The sequence below is a fragment of the Topomyia yanbarensis genome, chromosome 3 (genome assembly GCF_030247195.1).
Source record: "Topomyia yanbarensis strain Yona2022 chromosome 3, ASM3024719v1, whole genome shotgun sequence".
Taxonomy (NCBI): Eukaryota; Metazoa; Arthropoda; class Insecta; order Diptera; family Culicidae; genus Topomyia; species Topomyia yanbarensis.
The window spans coordinates 27,920,196-27,940,812 of record NC_080672.1 but is presented as its reverse complement, the minus strand read 5'-3'; the positions used below and the strand labels follow the sequence as shown (position 1 = coordinate 27,940,812).

Here is a 20,617-nt window from a genome sequence, read left to right as displayed (position 1 = left end):
CTAGGTCCATGCCTTCAATTGGACCATCCAAGAACACACGCGACTATGCGAAGGTAAAAAAATCAAATTAATACACGCGAAGTTAAATGTACATCATCACACGCGACATTCAAACGCACTCGTGATCGAGCACGTTAACGCATAAACGCTCGAGCCGTTCGCGATAATACACGCGATCGTGAAGTACCTACGCCCGCATATATCTGAACTCATAACGGCGCGCTGCAATTGGCCTTAAGCAGTGTTTCAATGGGTGACATTTCCCGTTTCGTCTGCAATTGAAGTGAGTGATTCTGACGGGGAGCTCTGCCGAGAACCTAGTTCTACAGCTGCAGTAGGACGACTCTCGAAAAAAAACGAACATGATAAACAATAATATTTTTTATAATTGCGATTTTATTCCACTGGCATCACGGCATCTGACCTAACGAGAATGTTCGTTTTTCACACGATTGTTTATGAGATTCGATCAATAGAAGCTCGTGACATGGAACATACGATCGACTCGAATGGTTTATCCCCTGCGAAAGAAAAGAAACAATATAAAACACATCAACCCGGCCGTCAGAGAGTTCAACTCAATCTTACAAGCTCAGAATTCCTCCAGCAATCTGACCAAGCGAATCCTTATTGGACTTCACCCAGTTCCAGGCCTTTCCCAGCCATCCGTTAGCCAGTTCCGGATTGTTCTCGATGGCTTCCCCAATGGCAGCCAGCTGGGTAGCGATTTCCTCGTTGGGAGCGGGCATAGCATAGGCTACGGCCAACAGCATTGCAAGAACAAGAACGAATTTCATTTTGGTGCGTTCAGGTTGGGAACTGGAACAATGAATGATGAACCGAGATTGATGGAGTCGGGTTTTATAGGTAACGGTATCATATGTGTGAACAAGTGTTTTCCACAGATTTGGGCTGGTTATTTTACGCGTCTTATTGGAAGATGAGTTTGAACAGGTTTTAGGCATTTGTCTACGTAGTGACGTCAATTTGCATAGATTGATTTAGTGTGCTGCTGGCATTTCCAGGCGTCTTTTAGCGAAATAATATGATTAAACAGTAACTAGACATGTTCAATTGCCAAAACTATTTTTTTTTATAATTTAAACAAGCTTAGATTTTCAAAACTCTACTTCTTTAAAATGTTGAGATCAAGTAACACAGATGCACGAAAAAATTATTTTCATCACTATGATGTAAATGTCCCCCTAAGGAAAAAATTGGGTAAACCACATTTGCACGCAAAGAGCACAAAGCCTACAGCTAAATTAGATATGAAATCTGAGTTTCGACTTCATCTCATCAGAATCCAACACTATCTTAGTGACAGGACCAAGCTAGGATCGGACTGACGCTAGCTCCAAAAAATCGGAGGCACAGCTTATATTCCTGAGCAAACCGCTAGTTAAGCGTCACTAGCTTAGTCATTTCATTAAGTTAGTGTCGGATTTTGATGAAACGAAGTCGAAATCCCATGACTAATTTATGTTGTCATCAAAATAATAAGACAATTCAAAATTTATTGTTTTGTCGTTCGCTGGAACTGCTTCAATCAAACCAACCGCAATGACGTTTCGTTGGAAATCAATCAAAAGAACCGCAATGACGTCAGTTTTACGGATAATAATATGTGTTAATAAAACAATGAAAATTAATATTTACATAGTATATGTTATCAGCAAAATTAAGATAAATACAGATCTATAGCTGTTTATAAGCGTTGTTGTTTATAAACAACATGGCCATGATTGGGCTACTAGATTACCATACGAATTATGTGAACTAAATCAATTCTAGGTACTATACTGGAGAATTTCTAGATACAAACCAACACCGTCTTTACATATCATAATCCCCTTTTCGTACCATAGCAAATTGCTCCTGTGAGTCCCATCAATTTATATACAACCCGGAGCACCTTTACCGCACCACTAGTCGGAATATGTCACCGCAGCGATTCTTCCACTCCGGCGAGCCAACGTTCGGTAATTCGGTCACGTAGGTGGAGCTCACCTTCTTTCCCGGTCGCGCCGGTGTGACCGGCATAAATTACGAATGATTCCTGGTAGTAATTATATTTCCCCCATCTGCTGGACGCAAGCCATTCAAATTAGCATCAATGATGTCCAATCTGGAATTCATTCGCTCATTCATAATCAATCAGAGGTTGGATAGCAAATGGCAGGGGCTCTGTGCTCATCAATAAAGTCAATCAGAACCGAACTTACAATCCCAACAGTGCCAAAAACCGACAATGCAAAATGGTCGAAATTTATTTGATTTCGAAATCACACTGCTCCCGCTGATTATACCTGCATACATATATGAATATATGAAAAAGACAAAGGTATTCCTGGCATTTGCCATATTTCATCTCACATTTTGATGCATATCTCGATTTGGTTGGTGATGCCATTTTTTTTGATCCATAGATCAAGCTGTGAAAGCACCGCCAACTGTGTTGCGATTGTACCCTCACAGCTTGCTCCCACGGGGATGACAACTCACTGGAAAAAATGCGATTCAGCCGGTCCGATGGGGGTAGGTAGGTGTACAGGCTAGTGTACACATACCACATTCCAAAGCTAGAAATGGGTGTGGGATCGGAAAACCATTCATAGCGGGTGGTGGCCTGCCTGCGTTCGTTTGAGTGATGGTCACACCGACAGGCGACCTGTTGTTGGTGACGGAAAATATTCATTCACTCATATGCAGACACAGGCAGATAGACGGGGGTTGATGTGAGTTAGTTGAAAAGAAATTCAAATTATTTGAATTATTCGAGCAGGTAAATTAATGCAGATCCGGAATAATGGTAAGTCTATCTGAATGCCACTGGATTGAATATAAAAATGTCAATTTTCATTACTTTCCGGCTCTATTCGAGAAAGGTCGTTACCGTTTTAGGGAAATCTCCCGGGAAGGATAGCGTATTGTACATGGAAATGCTCAAATGAATAGTGTGGCAGCTCGTCCTATCTACAGAATATTGTGTCTTTGAAACATTGAACGTTCAGTTTTGTAAATTATATCACTGAATCTGTTTTAATGAAAATTTCACTTCACTACCCACGGGTACAGGCGAGTTCAATGGCAGCAACCATCGGGGACGAAGGTTGCTGTGATTGAGCGACCGACATGTTTCTTTGTAATTATTCAATACTTTCAAATTTAAAAATGAGAATCCTTTAAGGACATTATACATGCGAACCACAACAGAGCTTGTACGCTGCACACACCCCTCTCCCCTGCTTAATCATGTATCTGTCATGAGCAAAGATAAAAATACGTTTTCAATACACTAACCTTGCCGGTGTACCACGAAACTGCTACTTGAGGAAGCTAAAACATTTTCCTATACAAACAACCCGAGTTTTTGACGGAACTCCATCTGTAGCTCTTATTTTGTGCGAAAGTATCACCCCTCTTCACTTGGGGTCTCTTTTCGAAACACTCTTATTTTTCTTCTTCTCATTTTCAGAACACTTTTTCAAATGCACTTTAATCACATATGACTGAAAAAACACCCGCGAAACTTTAATCGTTTACTAACTAAACTTCAAATTTTCTGCCAATGTGCAGATGACCGAAGGAAAATGTCCGAAAGCTCACATTTATGCGTTTGAATTTTCACTTCGAATTCCATTTTTTCAACAATGTAAACAAGCGCGTCGGTGCCTAGCAACAAGCGTGCGTTCCTGGCTTCCACATATCTTCACCTTAAATAACATCGACGCGACATTAAATGAATTTCCGATGGCGTGACGGGGAGCCGTCAGTTGTCAACAGTCGTTGTCTTTCGTCCGATTGACGTGATATTGGGGACATCAATTGAGAAGTTTGAATTAGAACTGAAGTAAAGCACCAAGCTACTGTTTTCATTACAGGACAGAAGAAGAACCTCAGAGGAAGAAACGACTGGACACATTTCGCAGAATGAAGTCATAGTGGAGAACTGGAAAGACGGGATACTAGTGGGCACAAGTTTTCACCGGAAGATATGAATGTTTATCAAAAAACTGTTGCACAGTTGGCAACCGTTTTGACGGATCTATTCCGACGGCAGGCGAAAACGATATTTTCGAAAATTCGTCTTGTTTTTACTGTGAAGACAAATTAAAAAAATTATTTTACCGTAAATATAATCAGTTCTTTGTCTTACTTACAGTCTATCTACTTTATAACGGGTGTTCAATAAAAAATGAGAATTTTTCAGTTATGTAGTTAAAAAACAAAAAAAAACATATCAAAGGATTCAGTATTTTTTTTTATAAAAAACGTAATGTTTATTCTTCAAAAAAACGTCAATGAATATTGGAGAAGGGATCCTGGTCAGCCGTACGGCGCAACTTAGTCGCGATGCTTTCACAAGAGCGCTGAACGTCACAGATGTCCATCTTCCGGATACAATTCCGGATCCTGGTTTCAACTACTTCGTATCCTTGGCCCGTAAATTATTTTTGTACACTAGAGCACTGAGGGAGCCGAAAAAATCCTCAATGGGACGGCACTGGGGCAAGTTGGTCGGGTTCCTTTCTTTCGGAACGTACGGTATCTTTTTCTGCTCAAGATACTCCGGTGTCTTCTTGGCGTAATGGGAAGACGCCTTGCCGGACCAGAAGACGTACTTCCCATCCGCGTGATCCTTCTTTAAGAACGGCAGAAGAATTTTCTCTATACACTTCACCTGGTACACTTTTTGATTGATGGCCAGACCGCTCGGCTTGAACCACGGTTTTGAAATCCCTCTGTCCGATATGGCGATGTACAGCATAACTTTTCCTAAAATTTATGCTTAAACTTATATTTTACTTCGGGTGGTGTGGTTGACTTGTCGCTGTCATTTCCTGGAATGTGGGTCTTCGAGAGCGGACAGTAAACTTCGTCGTCCAGCACGAACGACGTCCCGCGGTAGTTCTTCGTCATCCACCGGCACTGCGATTTCACGATCGCTATCTGCTCGTCCGCGTACTCGGGGGTCCGAATCTTCTTCCGACAGATGATGTCCTCCATCTTGAGGGTTCGGTGAATCAAAGTATGGGAGCAGTGATATTTTCGGCCGGCGCCACGCAAACTCGTTCCGTTCTTGTTGTCGAACAGCTCTTTCAACGCTTCCTTCTTCTTCTGTGTCATTATCTTCGTCGGACGGTCGCCACCGGCCTTCCGATCCACGCTCAGGGATGTCAGGATCCGGTAAACTGTACTCACGGGCACGTTTTCGTCTCGAAAGTGGTCTACCGTAAACTTTTTCCACGATGACCGTAAAACCGTACAACACGCTCGCGGAATGCTTGTTGTTTCGACGCCATCTTCGATTGCACTGACAGCACCCGAGCTAAAAGAAACATAGCACCCATTTTTAGAGAGTCTAGACAGCAGTTCTTTTGGAGAAAATTTTTTTTTCCCGAAAACGATATTTTCGAAAATCCGCCTTTTGTTTACTGTGCAGATCAAACTAGATTCTATTTTACCGTAAATATTCAGTACCTTGTCTAACTTACAATATCTTTACTATATAGCTTCCTCTTTTCCTTCCTCTATCGCTGTCTTTACAAATGATCCAAAAATTAGTGTGAACATTTTCGTCTTAGCTGTTTTTGTAGCTATTTATATCGTTCACTTTCTTCGTTTTTATCTCGGTATTCCTAATTTCAACTGTATCGTTTGTTCTTGTTCAGTGTTTGTCTCAACTGTCTTATTCTGTTTTTCAAACTTACGTATTTTGGATCTTTTTTCGTCTGTATAGCTTGAATCTATCCACAATTGTATCCGAATCTAATCAATGTCCTTGCACACAAACTCTTTTTTCATACTTCAAAGTATTCCAACCATCTAATTCACTTTCAAATGTTTTTTTTGTTACTTTCCTCCTTATGCTATATGTTTCAGTCCTCTGACAGTTCTATCGTTCTCTTTCTACCTTCGCGATGCACTTCCTAATCTGTCAGCATGACAGCTAATTTGTTGGCTCTGTCAATTTGACACAAGTGCAAAAGTGCAACGGCCAGTGCTGCCAGCACATTCCCCTGCCCGTAACCCTGTCCCGGAGCTCACATCCGGTTCAGCGTTACCAATGGATGAGGTGGGGGAAGATTCACGCTAGGTTGATTCGGGAAGAGTACCCGCAAAAGCTGGTTTGTGGCGTCCTCTTCGTCAGACTGAACGTGAGTTTATCATGGCTTTCGCCTCATCGACTACCGTCTGCAAAATTTCGTACGTCATTCGTCTCCCATCATCAGGTGAGGTGCCACAGGAGGATTCAACATCCACTTCGTTCTCGCACTAGTCAACCTATCCGCACAATCTTCTCCGATGTCTCGAACAACTCCCACCAGTTTAATGGCCCATTGGCGGACAGAAACTCCATCGGCTAACCTCGGCGACTAATTAACCGGTGAATCGCCATCAAGCACGACTGCGTAGTCAGTCCGTGAGCTACATCCAGATGCACTGCGCAGGTTGCCAAGTAGGCGAACAGTGCGATCCATCTCTTCTCCATTCGGCGTCCAACAGTCACCTCAAATGGGCGCAAATAATCCACACTCGTGTAGCTAAAGGGGCGAAGATTCGGTGTTAGCCGTTGTAGTGGTAGCGGAGCTATTCGTGGAACTCGATGCCGACTTCGATGAACCGTACACTATACGCAAGACGAAAGCACCTTCCGGCAGTAGTTTCATTCATTATATTCAAAGTCACGATCATTATCCGAATAGTTAGAATAAGTTTCATGAAAAAATGTTCCTTTTTCCACCCAAGGACATTTTTGATGTAAAGTTGCATGAATTCAACATAGCTTTGATGTAATTGAAAAAGGTTTTAAGAATGACTTGATCTCATTTTCAGTTCGTCAAATTGTAGACAGTTAGTACCGAAGAAATAGCCAAAGTTGGTTGGTCACAAATGTTCACGTTTTTTTCCCAAATTATATTCCCTGTAAATTTTGTGAACCCTTTGCTTCCGATTTCCTTCTTGAACCAAACTGAATTTTTAGATGCATGATTTTGTCGTTTCTTCGTGAGTGAAACTTCCTCCTGTATTATTTCCCCGACAATATCATAGAAGATCTCCACTGCATATTCAATGTTCTCTAGATTCTTTAAGAGGAACTGCCAATTTGCGCTGGTTAATTTATACCGAATATTTTCATAAATTCTCGGTAGCCGGCTGTCCAGTAGGGCATTGCAAAAAAAACTTTTTTTTGAATTCTCAAAGGCCCCCCCTCTCATATTGTGACAAATGTCAAAGTAAGCTCAGATGCCAAATTTCACATCATTTGGACAATTTTAGACCCCCGCCCACTTCGCTTGAAATTTTTTGAAATTGGTACTATGGGAAAATATGGAGGAAAAATACATTAAATGCTATAACTTTCGAAGTAGCAATCAGAAAATTACAATTTATACCTCTTTTGAAAGGAAATAATCTAAGTATTTGAATGAAGAGATATTTGTTTCTTGAAAAATACGGGAAAGTGGGGTACTGGCTCATTTTGACCCCAAAATCCCCTATTTTTAATGATTTTTCTGCTCCGTGATGCAAATCATACATATTTTGTAGTTTTTCTAATGTGAAAAAATCTCAGAAATCGAACGGAACCATTTTGACCTTAGTTCGAATACGAGAAGTTGGGGTTATAGGGCTTTTTGTCAGTCATATTAAATTTTATCATTTTCTCATGCATATATCTCTATTATTCTTCAATCAATTTTCATAAAATGTAACTTATTGAACGTGTAAAATTCTGAGGAATAAAACAAAAATAAAAACGTTAAAGGTAAAATTCAGAAACATCAAACTTTTTGATATTTACTCTACAAATCTATTTTTTTTCATTATTTGTCATAATACCTCAACTTCTCCTATTTTTCCAGGAATGGAACTTTTCTCATGTGATCCCTAAGCATATTTTACACTAAAAGTAGTAAATTAAATAAGAATTTTGTTGTTAAATGGAGTTAATATGTGCGATTTTATGATAAAAATGTGAAATCGACACTATATGTCAGATAATTTGATGTTCCTGAATTTTACCGGTAACGAATCTATTTTTGTTATAATCCTAAGGATTTTCCACGTTCAACAAGGTATAGTTTATGAAAATTGAGTGAAGAATAATAGAGATATATTCACGAGAAAATGATGAAGGTTAGTATTAATGTCAAAAGGCCATTTAACCCCAACTTCTCGTATTCGGACTAAGGTCAAAAGGGTTCCGTTAGATTTCTGAGATTTTTTTACATTAGAAAAACTACAAAATATGTATGATTTTTATCACGGAGCAGAAAAATCATTAAAAATAGGGGATTTTGGGGTCAAAATGACCCAGTACCCCACTTTCTCGTATTTTTCTAGAAACAAATATATCTCCATTCAAATACCAAGATTATTTCCTTCCAAAAGAGGTATAAATTTTAATTTTCTGATTGCTACTTCAAAAGTTATAGCATTTAATGTATTTTTCCTCCATATTTTCCCATAGAACCAATTTCAAAAAATTTCAAGCGAAGTGGGCGGGGGTCTAAAATTGTCCAAATGATGTGAAATTTGGCATCTGAGCTTACTTTGACATTTGTCACAATATGAGAGGAGGGGCCTTTGAGAATTCAAAAAAAAGTTTTTTTTGCAATGCCCTACTGTCCAGAGCAATAAACACATAATAACACTTCTAAGAGTTACATAGATCGTATCACTTATGAAACCAGATTTGTGTGACTCTTTACCCTATCCTATTAACAAATACTTCTTTTTGTGGCAAACGTGGAGATGCAGAGGTATATATGTTCTCCATAAAAACGTTTGTTACACTAACATTCCTTTCCTTTTTACAGTGACCGGCACCGATATTGGCATTTGAAAGTACAGAGCTCTCGAAACGCGCACATTCAGGATGGACAGTAGAGTGGCTCGAATATGACATTTTTCACAGCACAGCACTTTTTGAGTTCCTTTTGTGGTCCCAAATGCCTGTGCAAAGTTTGGGAGCGGTCGGTTGCTTCCCGGGTTTGCGCATTGCGTTCAAAGTTACGTTAATAAAGATCGCTATTTCATTTACTATGAAAAACCAGCTTTATAAAACTACAGTTGAAACCTTGGTTAACAACTTTGTCAAAGACGGTAACTAGCTACGAGTTTTCAAACAATAGTTCTAACGATTTTAAAGCTGATGATTCAATCCAAATGCAGAAATTCATTATTTCCTCCAACACTGTCAGTACACCACGACACCGTTACTTTAAACTTAAATAAATCAGAATATAGTCATTGCAGAGACTTTTTGCGGTGAAAAATTTCATTCGCGATATGTGCTTTAACCCCTACATGTTGAAATTCTTTGTATTTTGATGAAACGATAAGTTCAGAATTAAATATAGATGAAACTGCGACGAGAATACCTCCATCTGACATCTCTAAAAACATTATAGTCACTTCCAACAATCTCTTCACTTTTTATGTCCTTATTCCAACCTGTTTCGGTACCTAGAATTATCGAAAATGAGGAGGATAGTATATTCTTATGGATTTCGTTTATTTTCTCTGCGCTCTCCATTCTAATAAAATTTTGACAGCAAAATCAGTGATTATCAATCTATCTTATTATTATCAATATTATCTAAAACTATTGTATTCACAGGAGCAAGATGAACAATGATGTTGATTTTTATGGTGATTGTTGTTGAGTCCATTTCTGTTGTTGTTACTTCTGTTATTTTTGATATTACTGTTTTCGTCGTGGTTGTTGTTGTTTCTGTTGTTGCTATTACCATTGAAGTTATTGGTGGTGTTACTGGACTTCTTGCTGTTGTTGTTTATGTTATTTTTTTGTCCTTATTAATTTTGTTGTAATTGGTATTATTACTACTGTTGTTGTACTTAATGTGGTTCCTGTTCTTGTTACTCTTGCTGTCGTTGTTGTAGTAGTAGTTGTTATTGTTGTTAATCCCTTCATGCCCATGCCCAATGTTTCTAAACAGCTATAACGATTGATTGAGGGAAGAGTTGCTCACACAAACAAGTAAGGCTAATAAATGTGTAAAATAGACTGGATCATTGACTTTTAGCTCCACCAGGCTTTACTGATTCCTTTTATGGCCCTTAGTAATCGTGCAAATTTTGGTACCGATCGGTTGTGTCTACGGACCCTCCAAAAATTTCAAAGTTTATATGGAAATTTGTATGGAAAATCGGTTCAAATTGAAAAAAAAAATTCTTAAAAAATCACCTCATCAATCAATTTATGAGAACACTATATATTTCTAAAGCTATTCTTCTACTGAACACATTCGTGGAACATTAAAAAAGCAGCATGACTTCAAAACAAGTGGATTTTATTATTTATCATAGCAACCCTGTTTGGATAGCTCCATCATCATACAAGTGTCAAATAGGTTTACCACTTGCGTTATTTATTTTTTACCCATAATTTCTTACAAAATTCAAAAATTTTTGAGCGACTCAGTGGAATGCCATAATTAATCCTGTTAAGACAGATGCTTTCCGTTTAATTCCACTTCTATAGAGGAATTAAACGGAAAACTGTGTCTTAACAGGATTAATTCATTTTTTACCACTTGATTATGCTGCGAACGGGAGATAGCTGTTTTATTTGAATGAATGGTCAATTCGTCTATCAGACATGGGGGAGACACCGTGTCATACGAGAAGTACTTTTCACTTCACTGCGTTATATACATCAGTTTATCACTGCAATTCAAAAAGTAAAGAAAACATTTTGATAGGCTAAATCTTTGTCGAAGACTTCAAATTAATCCAACTTCCATAGGAAATGTTATTAAACTTTTAGTAAATTGATGCCCATTCAGCTAAATACAGCCAATGTTTCGCAAAAAATAAAGTACTTGGGAATCGACTACTGATACACCACCATGTGCTGTTAGGCCCCATACAAAACTGGCTCAGGAATCACTTCACAAAAAGTTTAATAACTTTTTCTACGGACGTTGGAAGTTATAGGCACCAAAATTATTTTATTAGTGCTAAACTGATGTATACAGTGCAACTTAGAGGTGAAAATGTGAGCTAGTGGGGTTTCTCTATGTAAATTGTCGAAAAAACCCATACAAATATTCTACACGTTGGTCCGGTAGCTAGAGCTGTCCCATTGGCTTCAAATTTGGACCTCCATTCTCTCATTCAAGTATTTTTAATGGCTAAATCGATGAGTCCATGAAATGGCCAACTCCGTGTATCAGAACGAAAGAACAGTTAGTCTCGATTCGGTGATCACACTGTCAATCTCCACATTTTGTCAGGGTACATATACGTGATGCTCTAACGGGAAGAGATGATCGGAAACAACTGCGTTTGCTTGCTTCAGGTCAAGCGAAACAAAGCGAGCCTTGTTTGATCTAATTTTTGTAATTTCTGTTACGTCTGAATACCGTTTTGTCATGTTCTTCACAATTTGTATTATAAGGGGTAGTCGACCCGTTTTGGTGAACCTGGACACGACACTGGTTGAGTGGTTTGGGATGGGTAAGATGTGGATTGTGTTCACGTGCTTTTCCAGTTGGGCAACTCAGACAAAAGTGCCTTTGTCAGCGAACTGTACAATGACAGAGACCGTTAAAAAATCGTTCGGAGAACGCTGCCCCAATAATCCACCTTCTCTTGTACATCACCTGGAATTCGCCGGAAAAGGCCTAACAAATAACTGATTACAAAACAGCAGCATAGCATAGGAAACATTGTGCTTCACTGATTTGGCAGTGAGCCATTTGACGAATTTTTTTAACTTTTAGTTAAAATTTGACAGTTCGAAAGTTATTTTCTCTCGAATGGTAAAAACTAACCGAGAGAGCGACCCATTGCAAATGTTGACATTTGGATAGTTATTTAGAAGTGACAGCTGCGTGACAGTGACATCTGCGAAAACCAAAAGTTTGTAGAGGTGCGAACATTTGTCTTAGTTTTTTGCTTATAACATTAAGTATGACAGTAAACATCCACATCATGAAATAACCCAAACAAATCTTGACACTAAATGTTTTTGTTTCCATTATTCTCCCATCATTTTCTATTGGAAAATATTGACAACCTCAATTAAGTACAGAAAATGTTCCCACCTTTTTAATCTGGATCATGGGCAAACATTTTAACTAACAAGCAATCAAATTTAACTATCGCACTGCCAAATTTAACCATGCTCCAGAGCAGGTTTATTTTGCAAATGACTTTCGAAATATCAGATTTTAACCAAAAGTTAAAAATTTCGCCAAGCGGATCACAGTCTAAGCTTTCACTTGTGGTGGGTTCACCGGTGAAGCATTAAGGACATTATACATGCGAGCCACAACATAGCTCCTACGCCACACACACCCCTCTCCCCTGCCTAACCATGTATCTGACATGAGCAAATATAAAAATACTTTTTTCAACACTAACCTTGCTGGTGTGCCACGAAACTGCTACTTAAGGAAGCTAGACTATTTTCCTATACAATCAATCCGAGTTTTTGACGGAATGCCATCTGTAGTTCCTATTTTGTGCGAAAGTATCACCCCTCTTCACTTGGGGTTTCTTTTCGAAACACTCTTCTTCTCGTTTTCATTGCACTTTTTCAAATGCACTTTTTTCACACACCACTGCAAAAACACTCGCGAAACTTTAATCGTTTACTAACAAAACTTCAAATTTTCTGCTAATGTGCAGATGACCAAAGGAAAATGTTCGGAAACTCTCATTTGTGCGTTTGAATTTTCACTTCAGATTTCAGTTTTTCCTAATGTAAACAAGCGAGTCGGTGCCTAGCAACGTGGCTTCCACATATCTTCACCTTAATAACAGGCTCTATACAGAAAAAATGACAGCTTGATTAGTTCGTATATGGTAGCCATGGCGAAAGTTGTGAAGCAACTACGTTTTGTGGTTTCTAATTACCGCTGGCTGCATCCCTGAGCGAAGAAGGTCATCAAGAACTCGGCGAACTTTGTGTCGGCCGGATACATCCATTTCCAAGATCCTGACGCTTATGGAGGAAGGTGGAAGCATCGCTGCAGACCGGGTTGCAAAGCGGAAGATGGAAGGCAAGTTGGCGAAATTCTTTTGTATTTGGTAAGCATGGACATCGTCATGAGAAAGTGGAAGTAGCGGTTGAAGTTGCTCGTCAGGAATGTCTGCTCTGCGAAGCACAGCGTGGTTGTGATCACGGTTGACGAGACATATCTGACGCTCGACGGCAATGATTGGCAGGGGATCAGTTATTTCAGGTCTCCCAGGAAGGAGGTGAGTAGCAGCGTAGAGTATATCTTCCACGCGATGTTTTGAGAAGTGAGAAATGTGACAAAATACGCGCAGCGGTCACTGGAGGAGATGGAGCGTTCGAAGATCCCACGCTTACCCAAGAACGCCAATCCCCCCTCCAACAAGCCACAGATGCGTCCAATTTGAAACCTGAAGCGGTGGATCAATTCAAACAATTTTGTGGAGAAACCCAAAAAGGAACTGATCAATAAGTCGGCCAGCGAAATGAAGAATTTTTTGCCCGACAGGAAGTAGTCATTTTGTAAAATTTCCTGAATTAATACAGGAATTCATGAAAATTTGTTTTGGTTTGATATATTTTAGAATTTTGTTTCCAATCCATCGAAACAGTGTGCTAAAGCAAGCGTTAGTAGCTTCGATAAAACATGAATAAGGCCAAACACAAGCCTAAATATTACTTGAGAATTGTTCATAATGAAGACAGTTCATGACACATCATGTAAGGAGAACAGGTAGATAGTCCAAAAGGACGATAACTTGATAAGCAGACTCTACTAAATTGAACCGAAGTAAGGTTGACGAATAATAAGATATTTACAAGCTTACAATCTAGCAATTTTCACTGACTGAAGTAAAGGGTCTTCTATGGAACCAATCCTAATCGGTGACTGCACCGACGATCTTCACTTCGCAAGCGGGCACATAGACACAATCGTTCTGTGTTTGAGAGTACAGTGAACCTGCTCAATGTCGCGTACTATAAGTTTTTCTGACTGAACAATAGTTATTTGGTTCTTTTATTTTAGTTTTTTTTCTCTTGTCCCTCTAGTGTCCTGAATTTATTTTGGAGTAAGAGTTTCGATAAATTTCATCCTTAATTCCGAGTACTTATTCTTTTTTAATGAATTTCCAGCACTCAACTTCTCCCCAGAATCGCTAGGGAATGTTATAAATTACAGAGATAATGAATATGCTGCTAATCGCAGCCCTAACGAGACATATTGTAGAAATTTTGCACCACATGTTGCCAAGCAAACATTCCCAACATTTCCAACGTTGAACATTCGTTTGCTGGGAGTAAAGTTGCCCCCTTGTGCGAAGTTACATAGATCTCATCGGCTTAACGGACAGACGGCCGATCTGAACCGCACTAAACCACTTTTTCCGTTTACGGCAAATCCCCTTAAATCTAGCAATTTTGTCTGTTGGCCACATGTGATACACACCCATATTCTAAACAATATATATACATAAACCCACCCCGGTCCGGCATCAATTTGCCGTACCATCAATCTCCCGGATCTTTCCGGAGCAGACCGCTGCAGCTGCATCCAAGAGTAGCTGGCCTCTCACAATGTGAGGTTTATGTGCAACATGCACTTTTTATGGCCGGTCGGCACTTTAAACCGGCTCTGTCCGTCCAAAGCACCGCCAACAGCTTTTGAAGGCAAGCCGAAACCTAGCTCGCTTCCTCCTGGTGGGGCACAATGGAACAATGGATGAAAAATGAAAATGTATCCCCGTCGCCTGAATCTGAAACTGGCCGAACGAATAGCGATGACGTGGAGGGTGGGAATGGAAAAGCCTCAAACCCAGAAACACGGCAACCATACACAAACGGCAGCTGGTAGCGTGCCACCGCCATCGTCTAGTCTGTGTAGGTAGAGAGAGGTTCGTTGGAATATGTACGTTAACAAGCGCTGCTTAGAGATTCATTTCATTATAAGAACAAATTTTTCGCCGTATGCAGATTAATTTGTGATGAAACACGAGTTTTGCGATATTTATGTATTATCGGTAAGTCTGAAAATGGTCTTTTAGCCTTTCAGAATATCGAATTGCACTACCTACCACGCGCCTGCTTCCGAAGTTTATTATTTTAATGGAACGCCCCGTAGCTGTCAAATATATGCCTAAATTTCCATATTTTCAAGAATAACCGCAATCCCAGTCCCAACCTAAGTAGGCTTGCCAGCGTCCAAAATTGCCTGGTTTGCTTTACGTCCAGCCTATCTCTGTCGATCGGTGCCAAAAATGACTCAACATCAGCGAGCATCGCACAACAAAAAAAATCTACTTTATCGACTTTGTTGTTGGCACGTTCGTGGCCCCCCATCCACTCAGCATAGTAGGCTGCAGCAGTAAAAAACGGAACCACTAAAATACAATGAAAAGTTTCGGTGTTAAATCCAGCCAGCTAGTCAGTTCAGCGACTCTATGCGACGGGTGGCGGGCGCCTTGTTGTCTCCTCCCGGAGAAGCAAGCGGCGCTGATGGAAGGATGAAATTTTAATACACATACCCTGCCTGGCCGGGCCACCCCTCGCGGCCCGCAGATGCTTGGCTTGTGATGCCACGGCCACCGTTGTTGTTTTTTGTGTTTGTCATAATGCTTCGCTCTTTTTGGCACTGAAATGGAGCGGAACTATAAAACTGCTTGATGCTGAGGCGATTGCTGTGGCCTAGATTCGAGCTTTGGCGCCGAAATCCAATGGATTCGAACCAGACTGGGTGGAGACCATCAGCATCTGCAGTTCGCGAGAAACCCGGTGGCTGCCGCCCGGCGTCGGTTGGTCTGCTGATGCTGTTGGGTTTGGGCTGATTCGAGTACTCATTCCAAAATCCGCTCGAGATGCTGATGATGCTGGTAGGAATGGGAAAATTTTCGGGTCTCGTCCATCATCATCTAGGCTGGTTTTTATTTGGAACCATCCGAAATCGCCTGTTTATCGTTTTGATCTCGGAAGGTGTACTTTCTTGCAGTTAGTGTAATGCGGGGTATTTGAGGGGATATGAAAAAGAGATAGTGCGGGATACACTTGGTTGAGTTATTGGTGAACATAAAAATGATAATTTTGGCCTCAATTTCGAGCATGCTTGGAGTGGTTTGGGGCTTCCGGAGGATGTGTGAATGGTCGATATATGTTGAATTGGGTATAATACACATTGGACAACAATGCATTGGTAGAAATATATTATGATAAAAACAGTGCGTATTTTATTTTATGATGGCACACACTCATCGTTTACGTTTAATTATGAGCATGAGCATGATGACCGTACAATTCGTAGTTGTAGGGTGACCATATCAGACGAGTAAAAAACCAGGACAGTCGAAAGGGTACTGCTTCCCCCCGTTACCTCGCAATCGACATTGCTTTTTCCGCATGTTTTTAACTGCAAGTGCAGTTAAAAAGTTCTGGAGTCTGGCAGGCAGAGCTTTGACAGTAAAAAAGTTCTGGGAGTCTGGGAGGAAGAGCTCTGTCAGAAAGTCTTTCATCGGAATTCGATCACCAAGAACTTCTTCGGATTTACACAAAGGCAGTTCTTGCTACACCACCATCAACAAACGTTTCATGCTGAGATGGTCTGCGCAGGACTGACGAGGAGTTTTCAGTGCTAAAAACACGACATTGACGTCAATCAGAAACATCAGCGATCCCAAGTAGTTTCCCTGCGCTATGCCTGGCAATCTCCAATGACAACCATTATTTCTCGATTTGAGAGCTGCAAAACTTACCGTTGTTACCAAAAATTTCTCCGATTAATCGATTGTTATATGAAAACTGGCGGATAGCTTGGTTTAAATAATATCAGTTTGAGCCCGAGCTTGAAAAAATTGATATCCCTGCGTGAACCTGAAAGAAAACAAAATTCAATTCATGTCCGTCGCGATTAATGAAATGTTTGGTTCGTTTCCCTCGTCATTCGTTCTCCCGACACAGCGCATTCAAGTTAGGACATGTTCGGTTTCAGAAGCAAAATGAATTTTGTTTCCATTCTACCTGTGAGAGGGATTATTGAGCAAAAGTGCACCAGATATAGATTATGCAGTTCACTTATGCTCGAAAATGTAGAAGATGCCAGCTTCTGTCTTCAAACTGTCCACATAAAAACAAATAAATGCTTTGGTTGGTGAAGGAATTTATATTTCCTCTGCACTCAAGCATTCCATTTTGCATGAAGTTTCAGTCAGTTGGGAAGTTAATGAATGAGGGAGGCGGTGAATCTTAATTTTGGTATCGGTAAAGCTGAAATAAGTAACTGATTTTGAATTTTCGCAGCACTGCGTTTGAGCGCGACATTCCAAGCTCCCTGTTATGTAGGATGCTAGACTCGGCGGCTAGTCGCTGTTCAGCGTCCAGGCGTGGAAGCATGTTAATCGTCCATTAGCTATTTCATTTATTTGACACGCCTCAATGCATTACCTGAGCCGTGGATCTTTTAATATTATCAATGTGTAAATAAAAGTAAATAAATCAAATTTTATTGTATATCCATCGGATCTTGTGTACGCGATTTGTTACTTTGCGTAAAGATCTTATTTCTTGTTGAAGATCTATTTACTTCATTGCCTCTTGTTGCTTGTGGATCACTTAGTCCGCATTCTCTCGGTTTATCGTTTTCGTTCATGCTATCCTCGCTATTAATGTTGTATGATGGGTATGCTTGCAGTAGATATTGCTTCATTAGAGGTTCGTGTAAATGGTTTCTCTTAGTGTGTCTTCTTGTGTAACAACGTAGGGCACGCAGGGGTCTGACCTTCATACGTGCACAAAGTGATTTGAGATTTGGTCGCGCATTTTGCTTTGAATTGAAAGTTCAGATATGAAGGAATAGGTTCAATCTTACCATTGCCCATATAAATGGGTATCTTGGTCCTAACATTATCATACTCAACGACGTATTGCATGTTGTCTTCCATCGCGTAGCTTTCCGTTTTGGCCAAAGTTTTAAACGTTATCAGTAACGAGTGTGGTGGGCTTGTATAACGACGACTTCCATTCGTCTAAACTGCATTTGCAAATTTGCTGTTGAGTTTCAAACATCTTGAAATAAATGATTGATATCGCACCAATGAAAGTAACGCTGCTTTGCTTCTTTATAGTACTGGCACGGTACATAAAGACTAAAGTCTGCTGGTAGAAACGTTCGTTTGATTCACTGCACTGTTAACAAGCAGAGCGACTGATTAGGTACTGGTATCGACCCTGTAGTAATTCCATGATCCCCAGCTCGAGAGAGCGCTCAATGACATTATTCCACGATAGTTGCTATTTTTCTTTCTATGGAATGGATTTTCTGTAAGACGAAAAAAAAGACACTAGCAAGAGAACTCAACTAGAAGCAGAAGTATCAAAACGCCGATGTGTCTTTTCAGAGGTACCAAAACGAATTCTTCGGGTCCCGGATTGAAAGACGATTTAAGCCGAGAGGAAGCGCTGGTAAACATTGTTTCATGGATATTGACGAGGCACAGAGATTAAAAAAACCATCGGAAGGTACAATTTGGGATTAAGTTTTGTTTGTCGCATTCCGATTGAGGATGAGTATACGTTGCAGTTATGATTGCGGTCGGTCGTAACTGCGATCTGGAGCATTGTGAAAAGTGAGGACTGACTAAATAGAAATATATTAGGCTTACCGGAGAAAAACCAGGACAAATCAAGCATTTTCCTCGACTTCCCAGGACACCAGGACAGTCAATGTAAAACCAGGACATGTCCTGGGAAACCAGGACGTATGGTCACCCTACGTAGTTGCCAATCCGTGATTGACCAGAACAAGCGAAATTGCACAGAGAATCAACGTCCTAGGAGTAGCTATCTACTCTCGTTGTGCACATTTCGAGAGTTCTATACTGTGTAATGCCACGTCCTTACAGTCATCGGGGAAGTAAAGGAATGTTAGTATAATAAGCGTTGTTATGGAGACCGTGTATACCTCTTCATCTCCACATTTGCCACAAGAAGGGGTTTTTGTTAGCAGGATTCACACAAATCTGGATTCACCTTGATAAGTGATACAATCTGTGCAACTCTCAGAAGTGTTATCAGCAATAAACTCTGGGCAGCCGGCTGCCGAAAATTGGCTCGGTTCGTAAAAAAGCAACTTAATACAAGTAACAAGCTCCGGTCAACCGACAGTCGGGAGTTTTGCCTATGTTTAATTGAATCAAACGGCACGTGAACGATTTCATTGTTCCTTGTTTCCGAATAATTCCGACGAAAAGCGACATTCCAAGAGCAATACAATATAATGAAATGCGATTACTTGTACTGTTACGAGCCATCAAAATGGCGCATTTTGAAATCCAAGAATGCGTCTTTCGGTTGAGCAGTAATCACGGTAACCTTAAGGGGGTCCTCTTATATAATTGTGCCAAAAGCGCTGATAATTTTTTTTTGAAGAAGTAAAATGACTTAGACATGTGTGCTATTCTGCAAAATGTTTATTAGGGTTTAGATCTTTAAAATAAAAATTTTTGAGTGTAAGGTGTCAAAAATGGCGGCTCCATCAAAAGATGTTTTGAAATCCGACCTCATCTGCGGGCACGTTTCAAGTCGCAATTCGTCGTCTAAAAGCAGAAAACCAAAACGATCTTGAAGATTGCATTCCGTAGAAGACATCCTAAAAATATGAAAAAATCGATATAGAAAAAATGGCGGCCACTTGAAAATAAAGTATCGTTTTTTGCATGATTTTTACATTTTGGCCGGTTGTAAAAAATCGTCAATGATCAAAATATTGCGATTTCGTAGGCTACAGCGCCCGAGAATGTTGTCTTCTTTTAGGCGGGCAAAACCCGAAGTTGATTGGTTAAGTGGTTCAAAAACGAGAATGCCCGCAGATTCGAAAAATCTTGTTCCGAGAAAGCCGTCATTTTGGACGCCATTTTTGACACTTTACACTCGAAAAATTTTCTTTCATAGATGAAACATTAATAAACATTTTGTAGAATAGCACTCATGTCTAAGTCATTTTACTGTTTCAAAAACTAAATATCAAACATTAAGTACTTTTTGCTACAATTATATAAGAGGATCCCCTTAACATTAATATTTTTGGATCAGGCAGAATGAATAATTTTTTTGAAACGGGCATGACAAGAAAATGACGGAAATCGATGAGTGACGTCATTTTGAAGGCCAAGATCAGCTTTCGGTTGAGCAAAATTTTCTATAACCATATCAGCTCTAATCACTATATCTATGTCTACTCTATATTTTTTCCATTTGAGAAAGTGCCCATGTTGTTTAGGTTATAGAGAATTCAAACCGGAATCAATCATCTTGGACTTCAAAATAAATATCGATTTTCGTCAGGTACTAGCCAACTCTGTGCCGAAAATACCCATATTGTTGAGGCTTTAAGGAATTTATCTACACCGGAAGTCGCCATCTTGGATTACACAATGGCTCAAGACGTCGATTTTCGTTACGAGTTCGTCATCTCCATTCCGAAAATACCCAACTTTTATTAGTAACAGTTATCTAAGAATATGTAAAATTGTATACAACTTCTTACTGTACTGTACGTAATCAAAATTTTTTCCACGAACTTCGAGACAGTAAGGCATTTGCTCTTTGTGCTGATATGACTGCCACAAATTGATAACT

General features: G+C 39.9%; 1 long non-coding RNA gene across 1 annotated transcript; it reads right to left on the bottom strand.

Moving 5' to 3' along the window:
- Positions 1-366: 366 nt before the first annotated feature.
- LOC131693844 (uncharacterized) lies at positions 367-833 on the bottom strand. Its single transcript, XR_009306340.1, has 2 exons — positions 589-833; positions 367-521 (listed from the first exon to the last, which is right to left on the bottom strand). It is a non-coding gene; the product is annotated as an uncharacterized LOC131693844 (long non-coding RNA).
- Between the last annotated feature and the right edge of the window lie 19,784 nt (positions 834-20,617).